The following is a 13,782-nucleotide window of genomic DNA, read 5'->3' on the forward strand; positions in this document are numbered from 1 at the left end:
GATGCAAAACGGGAGAGAGAAGAGAAGAAATTGGCAAAAGACTCGGCTGCCTTCGCATCCTATTTATAGGAGGCTGGAGCCTCGGAGTACGCGGGGCGTACGCCAGTACGTGGGGCGTACTGGTCCGAGAAACGTCACTGCTTACGTATCCGAAGCCACTTGCTGCGTTGTCGACATCTTCGGAGTACGCGGGGCGTACACGAGTACGCGGCGCGTACCTCAGATCAAATCGGTGACTATACTTCGGATAAGGTTTCCGAATTAATGATTTAATTTAATTCCAAAATAATTAATAAACTTCGGAAATTCATATCTTCTTCATACGAACTCCGTGTTCGACGTTCTTTATATCCACGGAAAGGTGAGACTACGCTCTATGACTTTCGTTTAGACTCCGTCGGCTTATTTTGACTTTATTTTTATTATTTATTTTTATTATTTATTTTTAATAGGCCGCAACAGAAAAACTTCGTTATAAATTCATAACTTCTTCGTTTGACGTCCGTTCTCGCCTAACTTTTTATCGCTTCGATACCAACAATGAGATCTTCGATTCTCATTTAGATTGTTTCGGCTAGAAACCGCTCGATCTCAAATCGAGTATTTCAGGCTGCACACCGCTAAGTCGAGACTTCGATAAATCATAACTTCCTCATACGAAGTCAGATTTGGGCGTTCTATATATATTCGAAAACCTCGTTTCAACTACTACAACATTAACCAAAGATATTAAGTTTATTTTACACTTCAATTTTGACGCTTATTTTTTTTCTTAATTAATCAGACTACATAATTAAGCAATTAAGCACAAAACACATAATACTCAAATAATACACTCTTATTATTTCAAAATGGGTTACAAAGGTTAACCTAGACTATTACATTGCTAAAAACGGCATGCCCGGAAACACAGACGTTACAATATCCTTGTGGCCAAGGAACAACCACCACACACCAGCCACCCCCACCACCCCCACCACCACCACCCAACCACCAACTAAGACAGCCAAAAATCTCCCTACCTAACTTTGATGGATCCAACCCCCTAGATTGGATTTTCCAAGCCAATAACTATTTTGACTATTACAACATTGCTAACAATCAACGCCTTCCATTGGCTGTTTTTTACTTCACAGGAGATGCTTTGAGCTGGTATAAACACCTAGCAAACAATCACTTACTGAGCACCTGGGTTGAATTTTGTCGTGCATTGGAACTTCGCTTTGGGCCATCATCTTACGAAAATCATCAGGCCACCCTTTTCAAACTCAAGCAAAAATCAATAGTGGCAGCATACCAGATCGAATTCGAAAAAATTAGCAACCAGGTGGACGGTCTCTCCCCGATCGCACTCAAAAATTGCTTTATCTCTGGTCTTCGACAAGACATCCAGAATGAAATCGCTATTCAAAATCCCATCTCCCTTCATCAGACATATGGTCTAGCCAAGCTTCTTGAAGAAAAACTAAATAAAAACCGCTACCCGACACCCCGACCTTACACTACAAGTCTTCCTGCCAATACTACCCTCACCACAACACCAAAAACTACAATCACTACACCACTCCTGTCCGGAAACCCACCTAAACTGACACTACCCTTCACCCGCCTATCCCCCGAAGCACTTCAGAAACGCAGAGCAGAGGGTTTGTGCTTCAGTTGCCCCGAAAAATATGGCCCAGGACACAAATGTAATCCCCCTAATTCCTAATGATCGTTGATCACGAAGAAGAAATATAAGTCGAATCACACCAAGTCACAGACCCAAGTGACACAGAGCACATCAACCAACCCTCCCCGGATCACTTCCTTTCGCTCTCTACTGTTGCATTTTATGGGTTCTCGTCCCCTCAAGCACTACACATCATAGGTTATATTCATAATACACCTGTCAAGATCCTTCTTGATACAGGAAGCACTCATAATATTATCCAGCCAAGAATCGTAGCAGCTTTAAACCTACCACAGGAAGAAATCACTTCCTTCCCTGTCATGGTGGGCAGCGGAGACTTCCTTCATTGCAACGGAGTCTGTCCCAATTTGGAGATCCACATTCAAAAAACGCCATTTACAATCCCTTTTTTCATCCTCCCAGCGGAAGGCGCATACCTTATATTAGGGGTTGCTTGGCTCAGTACCTTGGGCCCAATTTTAGCAGACTTCTCAATTCCTCAAATAACCTTCTATAGGGGCCCAACAGCAATAACCCTAAAAGGTGAGCCTCTTTCCAGCACAGCATCACCCAATACCATTCAATCCCTCATAAAAAAAACAAAGTGTCGCCTCTCTTCATGCCCTGTATTTCCACTTTGAACCCCACTCACTCGAGTCACCAATGCCCACCCCAATTCACGCTAATATCACTATTGCAAGCCTCCTTCACAAATACCAAAGCATCTTCGACACACCCACTTGTCTCCCTCCCACTCGCACCCAAGACCATCATATACCCACCATACCTTCTGCCACACCAGTCAATGTTAAGCCTTACCGCTACCCATATTACCAAAAACACATTATGACAACCTTGATAAAGGAAATGCTTACCGACGGGATCATTAAACCCAGCAACAGCCCATACTCATCCCCGGTACTTCTAGTTCGCAAAAAAGACGGGACATGGAGATTTTGTGTGGACTATCGGTCCCTCAATGCTATTACAGTCAAAGATAGATTTCCGATCCCAACTGTTGATGAGCTTTTGGATGAACTTCATGGAGCAACGATCTTCTCGAAGATCGATTTACGAGCCGGCTACCATCAAATTCGAGTAGCCCCAGAAGACACACATAAGACGGCATTTCGCACAGTGGATGGACACTACGAATTTCTCGTCATGCCCTTCGGACTCTCGAATGTGCCCTCCACCTTCCAGGCAACCATGAACGACTTGTTTCGAGATGTGCTCCGCCAATATGTACTCATCTTCTTTGATGACATCCTGGTTTACAGCTCTTCTCTTGCTCTCCATTATCACCATCTTGAGCAGGTTTTTTCTAAACTAGCTCAACACCATTTCCATGCCAAGATGTCCAAATGCACATTCAGGGTAGCTACAATCAGCTATTTGGGTCACATTATTTCATCTGCAGGAGTACAAGCTGATCCCGAGAAAATCAGGGCAATCCAACACTGGCCGAAACCAAAAAATATAACTCACTTACGTGGTTTTTTGGGTCTCACAGGTTACTACAGGCGTTTTGTATAGAACTATGCCTCCATAGCAGCTAGCCTCACGGATATTCTCCGCCAACCGACCTTCTTGTGGACAACCGCTGCAGATACATCCTTCCTCCAGCTCAAAACGGCGATGACCCAACTCATTACACTTACGTTACCTGACTTCACGCTACCATTTAAAGTAACCACCGATGCATCAAACATTGTCATTGGAGCAGTCCTATCCCAAAACGATAAACCCATTGCCTTCTTTAGCAAACGCTTTTGCCCACGCATGCAAGTTGCATCTGCGTACGTCTGAGAGCTCTTTGCCATTACATAATCTGTCAAAAAGTGGCGCCAATACCTCATCAGAAGGAAGTTTCGGATCTTCACTGACCAAAAAAGCCTCAAACATCTACTTTCTCAAGTAGTCCAGACCCCCGAACAATACAAATGGGCAACAAAACTCCTAGGATACGATTTTGAAATGATCTACAAAACCCGGGAAAGAAAACCATGTTGCTAACGCCCTTAGTCGCATTGACCTTGCACACCTCTTCGCCATTTCTACTACAGACCCTATTTGGTTATCAAACCTGCGATCATTCTATTCCACTACCACAGGCAAAAACTTACTCACCAAAATACTCACTAAAACCGAAGGAACCAACACCTTCCAACTCCGGGATGGCTTACTCTACCACCAACAGCGGCTCTACATACCTTAAGGCATCACCACTCACCAGCAACTACTTCATGAGTATCATGCCACACCACTAGGCGGACACTCGAGCGTCCTGGCCACCATAAAACACATCAGCAGCACCTTCTTGTGGCCAAAACTAAAGTCAGATGTCACGAATTTCATACGCAATTGCCCAGTTTGCTAACAAATAAAAGCACCTACACACAAGCCATATGGGCTACTTTAACCCTTACCAATCCCAATAATGGAATGGAACGATCTCTCAATGGACTTTATCACTCACTTACCCCTATCAGCAAGAAAAACAGCAATATGGGTGATTGTCGATCGCTTTTCCAAATTTGCCCATTTTATACCACTCCCCACTAACTTTGGTGCAGTGACATTGGCAAACCTCTTCCTCCACAACATATATCGTTTACATGGTATTCCCCGAAGCATTGTTACAGATCGTGACCCTATCTTCCTTAGCTCGTTCTGGAAAGAACTCTTCAAACAGCTGGGTACGCACCTCCGTTACTCCACAGCGTACCACCCCCAAACTGACGGTCAAACCGAAGTGGTGAATCACTGCCTCCAAAATTATCTTCGGTCATTTGCAAGTGACGAACCAAAAACTTGGACAAAATTCTTATACTTGGCAGAGTTTTGGTATAATTCTTCGCACCACAGCGCCATCAACATGTCTCCGTTTCAAGCTCTATACGGGAGACCAATACCAGACCTCAATCGCTACCAGGCACTTCCACCACAGACTCCATCGACACTACACTAAAAGAACATCAGCGACTCCGCACGGTTCTTACAGCAAATCTGAAACGAGCTCAACAACGCATGACCACCTTGGCAAATACTCACCGAATCGATAAAGAATTCCAAATCGGTGACATGGTCTATCTCCGACTTCGCGAGTATCGTCAAAAATCAGTCCACTCACGGGACACAAAGAAACTCACCAAGAGATACTTTGGGCCATTCAAGATTATCGAAAAGGTTGGAGCGGTTGCTTACCGACTCCAACTACCACCTGAGTCTAAAATCCATCCTGTCTTCCACGTTTCGTTACTCTGACAAGCTCACGGTGATCCTCCCCCCGTTCCATTACCACATAATGGCCAACACGAGACCACTACCATTAGTCCAAAACAAGTTCTCCAACATCGCAGTAAAGGGCAATTCACTGAGGTTTTAGTAGAATGGGACAATCTGGATATTGCAGAAGCCACGTGGGAACCCCTGGAAGAATTTCGGTTTCGCTTTCCACAGTTTTACACCAACACTTCCATCGAGACATCGCTCGAGGACGAGCTCAATGTAGAGGAGGGGGCAATTGATACGAATCCGATACTCACTAGCCCAACAGAAGATGTCATCAGGCCCAAAAGAATGATCTGTAAGCCTGCCAAGTTCTTGGATTAACAACTGTCAGGAAAAAAGGTTTTAACTTTGGAAGTAATCTTTGTTGAATTAGTCTTTTCCCACGTTCTAGATTTTAGGCATGAGAATAGCTCACTCATAAGGTCCACGACCACCATTAGTTCAGCATTTCTAGTTTTTTTCTTTCTGCTATTTAATTTGATTGTAAGTTGCTTTTTGGGATATGAAAAAAAACACAGAAAATTGCTTCAACTTTTGTCTTTATTTTGTTGGGAGAATTGCCATCTCGAATCGGCACATATCATTATCCCCCATCAGATTCTCGTATTGTTTGTTACTAGTTCTGTCTCTAGAATGATATTCTTTTAATGATTCAAATTCTGTTTGTGATGAAGGAAGAAAAGCATTCAGGTCTATGTTATTATATAATGTTGCTGGAGCTTCCCAAAACCCTCACTTCCGTGTGTGTGCCTGCATGGCAATGTGTAGGAACTTAATTAGGAACATACATGAAATTTATTTGTTGAGTGAGGGTGTGGCTTGGGTGTGTAAGTGTGTGATACATCATAATAATAGTATTTTCTTTGAAGATAAACAAGAGTTTTCAGCAGATTACCAAGCTTATTTATATACATATATTTATATTATTATTATTATTATTATTATTATTATTATTATTATTATTATTATTATTATTATTATTATTATTATTGTTGTTGTTGTTATTTAAATTTCCATAATTTGTCTTCATTATTTTCCGGTACTTTAATTAAACGAATTTATCAAACAAAAGCTCTAAGCAAATACTTGGCAAAACATCAAGCAAAACATCAAACAATGTATTAGTTATTCTACACAATATCATATATTACAAATAAATGTACGGGGCGAATCAATTAAAAACAATAAAAATTGCTGGGCAAATATATGGATTAATAAAATGTGGAATAGACATAAATAAGTGTCGTTGTGGCCTTAGTTGTCCAACACCAACAACTGCTAAACCACTCCAACCTAGACATGGGGCGAACATTCTTTTGAATTCGGTCTAAACATGTTCAGTTTTTTTCACATTAAGGAAAATTTGTTTTCACCAAAACTAGAGCGGTTATAAAAAAGTTTTTTTGTGTAAAATAACCAAAACAGGGTAACCCGCCGTTTCAAAATGGACAAAGGGTTTTAGAAACCGGCTATTTGAAATCTATACATTTTGAAAGAAAGATAAAATGGTTTATAAAAGACAATATTAATTTAAGAAACTGTCTACATCGTAACCGGATCTGATACCCACTTCTATTCGATCATCATTGCTACCTTGAAATCGTGTTAATATTTCTCCAAGTCACTAAAAGTCACTAAAAGGTGAAAAGTGTTTTGGCATCCTTTAAATGTTGTATTATAAGGTCTATGTTGTCAATAGTGGTGGGATAGCGGTTATCGGTAGCTGGTATAATAGCGGTACTAAATAGCGGTCCAAAATAGCGGTACCGCACATAGCGGCGATAGTGACCGATATTGACCGATATTTGACCGATATTTGATTGATATTTAACAAATATCGGTGGGATAGCGGTGAAATAGCATTTATAGCTAAATTTTTTATTAAGTCACTTCATTGATTATTAAAATGTAGATATATGGTGGGGGTTTTATGAGATTGATAAACATTTTCTTCAAACATTTTTTAATTTACTATATGTTTTACTTAATGACCATGTATTCATCCAATAAAACACAAGGTTACAAAGGCCCTACATAACATAAAAATACCGATATCTCACCGATATCCCACCGCAATAACCCATATATCAAATATCGGTCCTCGACCGATATTTGATTTTGAACCGCTATAACTGCATAGTATAAGGTTAGTAAATATTTATCCTAATTTACACTATAAGTGCAACTACAAGATAATGTTAATGGGAGGAGCTCAAATGCTAAGATTGTCTTCAAGGTATTAATGAAGAAGAGGTAGTTTTTTTTTGCTGAAGATATCGACAAGTTGATACCGTGATGTAGCATACAGGACACAGACTTCACAATAAGCCACTTTTCACGAACAAAGTTTATCCATTTTGATGTGTATTATAATTTATTGCTGAATTATATTGCTCAAGTCGTAAGTTAATGACACAAACATTGTCACAACATACTATAGGGGTTGTTGTAAGGGGAAATGGGCTCAAGTAGATCATTATACAACCAACACACCTCATAGACAACATTGGTGACAACTCAATATTCTGCCTCGACACAAAATCAAGACATGGCTGGTTGTCACTGTTTTAACCATGATATAGCGTTATGTTAGAAGAAACCACAACACATGAGGTGAGGTGGGCTGAAAAAAGGATGAAGAAAATGATGAAATTCAACCTCGTTTTTGAGAAAGCTTTAAATAATCTTAATTGGAAATTTTTGGATGACATGATGGTTGAAATGGGCTCTTGAGAGTTATGGATAAATTGGATGTTAGCAATTACTTAGTCACCAAGAGTATCGGTACCGGTCAACGGGGCATCAACAAAACAATTCATGTTTCAAAAAGGGATTCGGTAGGGAGACCTCCTTTCATCGTTTCTATTTATGATGTAGAAGGATTAAAAGCGGCGTTGTATGAAGCAATGGAAAAAGGGTTTTAAAAAGGGATAGGTTTGCCGAAAAATGGTCCAAAACACTCGATCTTCCGATTTGCAGACGATACCTTGCTTCTCGGAGAATGGTCAACAGTAAATGCGAAAAACCTAATGAGTTTGCTTAGATGTTTCCATATCTCATCTGGTCTAAGCATAAACTTTTCTATGAGAAGAGTTATTGGAGTGGGGGTTAGTAGTCAGGAGGTTGGAGGTTTTGCAAGAGTGTTGTCTTGTATAGACGAAAACCTTCCCTTCAATTATCTTGGGTTATCGGTGGGTGGAAGCATGACGAGAAAAAACAATTGGCAATGTTTGGTCGATAAATTCAAAAATAAGTTGTCTTATTCGATAGCTCGATGTCTCTCTTTTGGTGGAAAGCTAGTTATTTGCAAATCGGTTCATGGGCACCTAGGTTCTTATATGTTCTCATTGTATAAAGCACCGACTCAAATTATAAAAAATCTTGTATGTATCAGACGTAACTTCTTTTGGGGAGGAAATTCGGACAAGAGAAAAGTTGAGTGGGTCGCATGGAATAAGGTCTTGAGCTTAAAAGCATTAGGAGTTTTAGAATTTGGCAGTTTGCAAGCTCTTAATTGTTAGTTTCGTTGTAAATGGTGGTGGAAGTTCAAACAAGATCACGGATCTCTTTAGACGGAGGTGATTAAAGCATTGCATGGTTCTGTTGGTCGCTTTGGGAGGTCTCGTTTAGCCACAAACAGAAGAGGAACACGAGGAGTCATTAGCAACATCAATAGTGACCTAAACAAGATAAATGTGGAACTTGATGGTATGTTTCTGAGAACAAATGTTAGCTGAGAATGGAGTCTCAAGGAACATTGTGTTTTCACAATCGCGTCTCTTAGAAAATTAGTTGACAACAAAACATTGAATTCTAGTCAAAATGTCATGTATTGGAATAAAACTATTCCTATAATGGTCAACATCCTTTTCTAGAGGGTTTGTTTGGAAAGATCGCTGACTTTAAATGAAATAATCTCGAGCAGCCCAATGTGGCCCAAAAGGCCCAATACTTCTAATTCCAAATTCCTAGGCCTAGAAATATACTCCACAGTGGGCCACGAGGCCTAATAGTGTAGGCCCAATTCACTATGGCCCAAAAAGCCCAATATAGCCACTATGTATGCGTACGCACGACATACCTGACACCAGTGTTCTAAAAGGTGCGCCATGGCGTGAGGCGTGGCTTCGCCGTTACGAAAAGCTTCATAACGTTGCTGTTAGGCGTAACGCGTGGCAAGGCATGATATGGCACGTTATGGCGTGTTATGGCGCGTGTTTTTTCGTTTGAGACAAAGTTTTTTTCGCTTCATTATGTCTTTTCAAATCGGAGATACAAGTATTGTGGTTTTTGTTAACTTTTTGTTATTAGTTATTGATCTAACACTTCCAATAAGTAGTTATATTTAATAAAAATTTATATTTATGTGGTAATATAATTTTAAATTAATACAAAATCGCCGCCTTACATCACGCCTTGAAAAACACCATGGCTTGCCAGGGCTCGTTAAGCTTGAGGCTTGGCCTTGCCGCCACGCCACGCCTCACGCCATTTAGAACCTTGCCTGACACATACGCCCAACGTACACTGGCCTTGTCAAAAACGGGGAGTTGACCCAGTACACACAGCATACTAGGGTGTACGCATAGCGTATTGGCTAGCTTCCTTGGGACTTCATTTGTGACTTAATCCATTAAGTCTTTACGTCCAAAATGTAGATCTAGGTCCTTTAAGACCTCCTTATCCATAAAGTCACAAACTTTATGTGCTTGCATGCATGGTTGGAGTCAAAACATGATTTTGGTCATTTTAACAAGATTTATGACCATCAAACACTTTCATGGTTGTGGCTTAACCATCAAGGTCCGATTTTTATTACTCTAAGTGCTTCTAAGAGCCTAAAAGGACAGCTCTTATGTTCTGAAATTATCAAGACTCAAGCAACCTCAACAATGGAGTCCAAAAGTGACCCAAAAGTCCCCAAAATCAAATCTAAACATGCAATGATCAAGTTTGAAGCCTCATACCTCAAATGAGTCAGAAATGGTGCTAAGCTTCTGGATCTACAAGCTCCCTTTGAATCTGTGCTCTTTCTTCAAACTCCTTTCTCTTCTAAACACCAAAACAACACTAAAATGCTCTCAAGTGGCTTCCAAATCACAAGAATACACAAATATGGGTTAGGGTTTTCGTGGTGGCTGTATAAGGGTGAGAGGGAGGCTGGACCAAAGGCCTAGGGTCCTATAATTAGGGATCAAACCCAAAACGTTAGGGTTTTAGAACCTTCGTGCATACCCTTTGGTACGCTGGGCGTACGTGCATGGCCTTCCCACCCCATCCTTTTGAGTACGTTGCACATACCTGGCATGGTACGCCCCGCGTAACGCCTTTCACAAACCAACAACAACCAATTAATCAATAAAATAAATAATATAAATGCCTGCAAATCCCGAATATTACAGTTTGCAAGATCTTAATTGTTAGTTTCTCTGTAAATGGTGGTGGCAGTTCAAACAAGATCATGGATCTCTTTGGACGGAGGTGATTAAATCATTGCATGGTTCATTAGTCAGCTTTGGGACGTCTCATTTAGCCGCAAACAGAAGTGGGACATGAGGAGTCATTAGCAACATCAATAGTGACCTAAACAAGATAAATGTGGAACTTGGTGGTATGTTTTTGAGAACAAATGTTAGCTGGGAATGGAGTCTCAAGGAACATTGTGTTTTCACAATCGCCTCTCTTAGAAAATTAGTTGACAAGAAAACATTGAATTCTAGTCAAAATGTCACGTATTGGAATAAAAATATTCCTATCATGGTCAACATCCGTTTCTAGAGGGTTTGTTTGGAAAGATTGTCTCTTGAAGGGGGAATCTAAAAACTATCTCTTTCTTGAGTGCTTTACAAGAAAGGAAGTTTTAACTCAAGTTCATAGTTGGTGGAATGAGATTCTAGCTACTTCAAGCTCTATGGAAGACCTACCGAATCAGAATACAGCTAGTGATGATCGAAAGAAAAGGAGGATCAACATGTGAACAACCTTGTTGGCATTTTTCCAGTAATCTCGTCCCTATTTAAATGAGAAGGTGTTCGATAGCAAGTTTAAAAATTGCAAGTCTATCTTCTATTAGGTACAACTTCTGTCGTTCCATTGGATTAGGAGTAGTGTCAATTAAGCTAAGAATGTTAAATGGAAGATTTGCGGTCTAATCTGATATGTAATTCTTTTTTAATTGTATCTTTTTAGCGTATCACTAGTGTTTAATAAATTTCTTGATGTTCAACCAAAAAAAAACTACGATTCAAGTTACGAGAAATGTTAGGAAAAGAAATTATTATTATTATTATTATTATTATTATTATTATTGGCAGTCTAGTATGGTTTCAACCTACTACAAAAAAGTTTTCTATTTTCATTGTTTTTTGCAATCATGTAATATCGACTTCTTTCATTAATTTCCAAACTGAAAATGGTGTCCTACAAATTTCGACTCTTACTAGTATCAATATTTCCTAAGTAGCCTTAATCCACTTGTACTTGGATTAAAAACATATTTTTTGTAACTAGTGTATGATGTAAACATTATTAATATATCCGTGCAAGTGACGCTAATAGTTTTTGAATAGTTAAGGTTAAAATGCAGAAGTCTTTTAACTACGATTCAAGGTACGAGCAATGTTACATAAAGAAACTATAGTTCCTTTTGATACCACGTCGTGACGCATGATAGCTTATTTTATTTCTTTCTTTTTAATATTTTATTTTAGATTTTTAGTTTTTTTTAATTAGTATTGCATTGTATTTTAATTAATATCTTTATCATGGATCGTATCAGGGACTTGTTATGTTGCATGAGGAATTTTGCAGGGTTTTGGAGCTTTTTGTGATTATGGATTAGAGTAAAAACGGCTTAGTGGGCTCCCGAGGCATTGTTGGGCTTGGCGGAATCAAAGAAGAAGAATTGGGCTTTTAAAGTTGATGGCTTGGATTATTTGGGCTTGTGAAGATGGATCATAAATTTCTAATTTTGGGTTTGGAGCATCCATTTGGTAGCTAAATGATGATTGGTGGATTCAAATTACATGGAGAAGGGGTGGGGGACCAAAGGAATCTTTGGTAGTGGAAGGGCGGAGTAGTGGAATGGTGGACCAATGGCAACAAAGCAACGTTTGCACGGGTGGAATTTCATCTGCGCGGGTACCCGCGCAACTGCCCAGTTTGGGCATTTTGGTCATTTGGCACACCATAACCTTGGGGGATCAGATCTATCAGCTACATTGACGATTTTTCACCATTGGAGACCTGCAAGAGGCGATTTTGGGAGCTAGAAACCATTTCCTTTCATCTTTCCAAATCTTAGGTACTTTGTTTATGCAATTAGATTATTGTTCTTGTTACTTTGTTGCCATGAGTGGCTAATACTCTTATTTGGTTGACTTTGGCTGAAAACCAATGAATGTTTGTGGGTTTTGAAGGATTTATGTTGATTATCAATTTATTCCATGTTTATGATTCTAGTTTGCAATTCTTATGCTTATTTGATGCTTTGATCATGAGCTTAGTAATTGAATGAGCAATTGTTGATTTGTTTCTTTGATTTTGCATTGGATCATTGAATTTATCTAGAACAAAAGCTTTATGATGGTAGAAATCATCTCTAGCTTATGAATCATAACTCCTTTATGGATGTGTAAGCATTTGACATCCTCTAGGAATTGGGGATTCCTTCATTCTTAAGGCTAATTGATTTCTTGGGATCAATTGCTTCAATTGACCCTTGATCTTAATTAAGAAGGTGTGTTGTGGGCTTCCCCAACCTCCATACTACCTATGAGGAATCTTGGCATCTCATGCTTCATGATTGCTATAACCAATTTGGGATGAAGGATAAGCTTTGTATTAGATCCTAATGATAAACACACAAATGTTCATTGTGTTGAATTGCCATAATTAACCAATTATTCCCAACCTTTGAGCATCTCATCAACTTGCTTAATTGCAAGATTTTTAATTATTCAAGTTTTTTTTTAGTTTTCAAGGAATCAAATTGTAACGCCCGCAAATCCGGGCTAGTCAATTTAGAGGCAATAGGGGTCGAAAACGACTTTTCGACAAAAGATTACTTAGAATAAATAATCTTAACAAAGTTGTAGTATATGTCACGAGGTTTCCGTACATATAAAGAACGCCGAAATCCGAGTTATAACGAAGAAGTATGACCCGTCAAAGTTTCGCGACAAAACCGGCACGGCACCGGGAAGCATAAATAGTGAATTTACGATAGAGCGAGATTTAGCCTTAGCGATCTAAACGAAAGTCGTAGAATATGTTAAACTAAGAACATCGATAAAAAGAAGGCCGAAATCTGACTTTGTTTGAAGAAGTTATGAGGATTTAAGGGACCAATTTTGTCCTGGCCTATTAATTATATAAAATTTAAAATCGAGCCAAAATTAGCCAACGATTTCTAAATGAAAGTTGTAGAGTACGTTCCCACCTTCGCGTGGATATAAAGAACGTCGAAAACTGAGCTCATATGCAAAAGTTATGATTTTTAGAAGTCGAGAATGCAATTTGCAAAGGCTGATAAGGAACTGATGACGTGGCGCATTGTGGGTCGTCCATCGCTGATCAGATCTCGCTTCGGATGAAGAACACGTCGCCCTCGCTTACGCCCCGCGTCCGAAGCCAGTACACACCACGTACCCTCGCCCTTATCTCTTCCGGATTGCAAGCCAGCTGGTCCGAGGTGGCGCCCTTATCTGATGGTTACGCCCTGCGTAGGTCCGAGGTACGCCCAGCGTACCGAGGCCTCGCAAGGCTATAAAATGGGGCCGAGATTTCTTCATTCTTCACACCATTTTTCACTTCTC

This window comes from Lactuca sativa, chromosome 1, assembly GCF_002870075.4.
Source record: "Lactuca sativa cultivar Salinas chromosome 1, Lsat_Salinas_v11, whole genome shotgun sequence".
Taxonomy (NCBI): domain Eukaryota; kingdom Viridiplantae; phylum Streptophyta; class Magnoliopsida; order Asterales; family Asteraceae; genus Lactuca; species Lactuca sativa.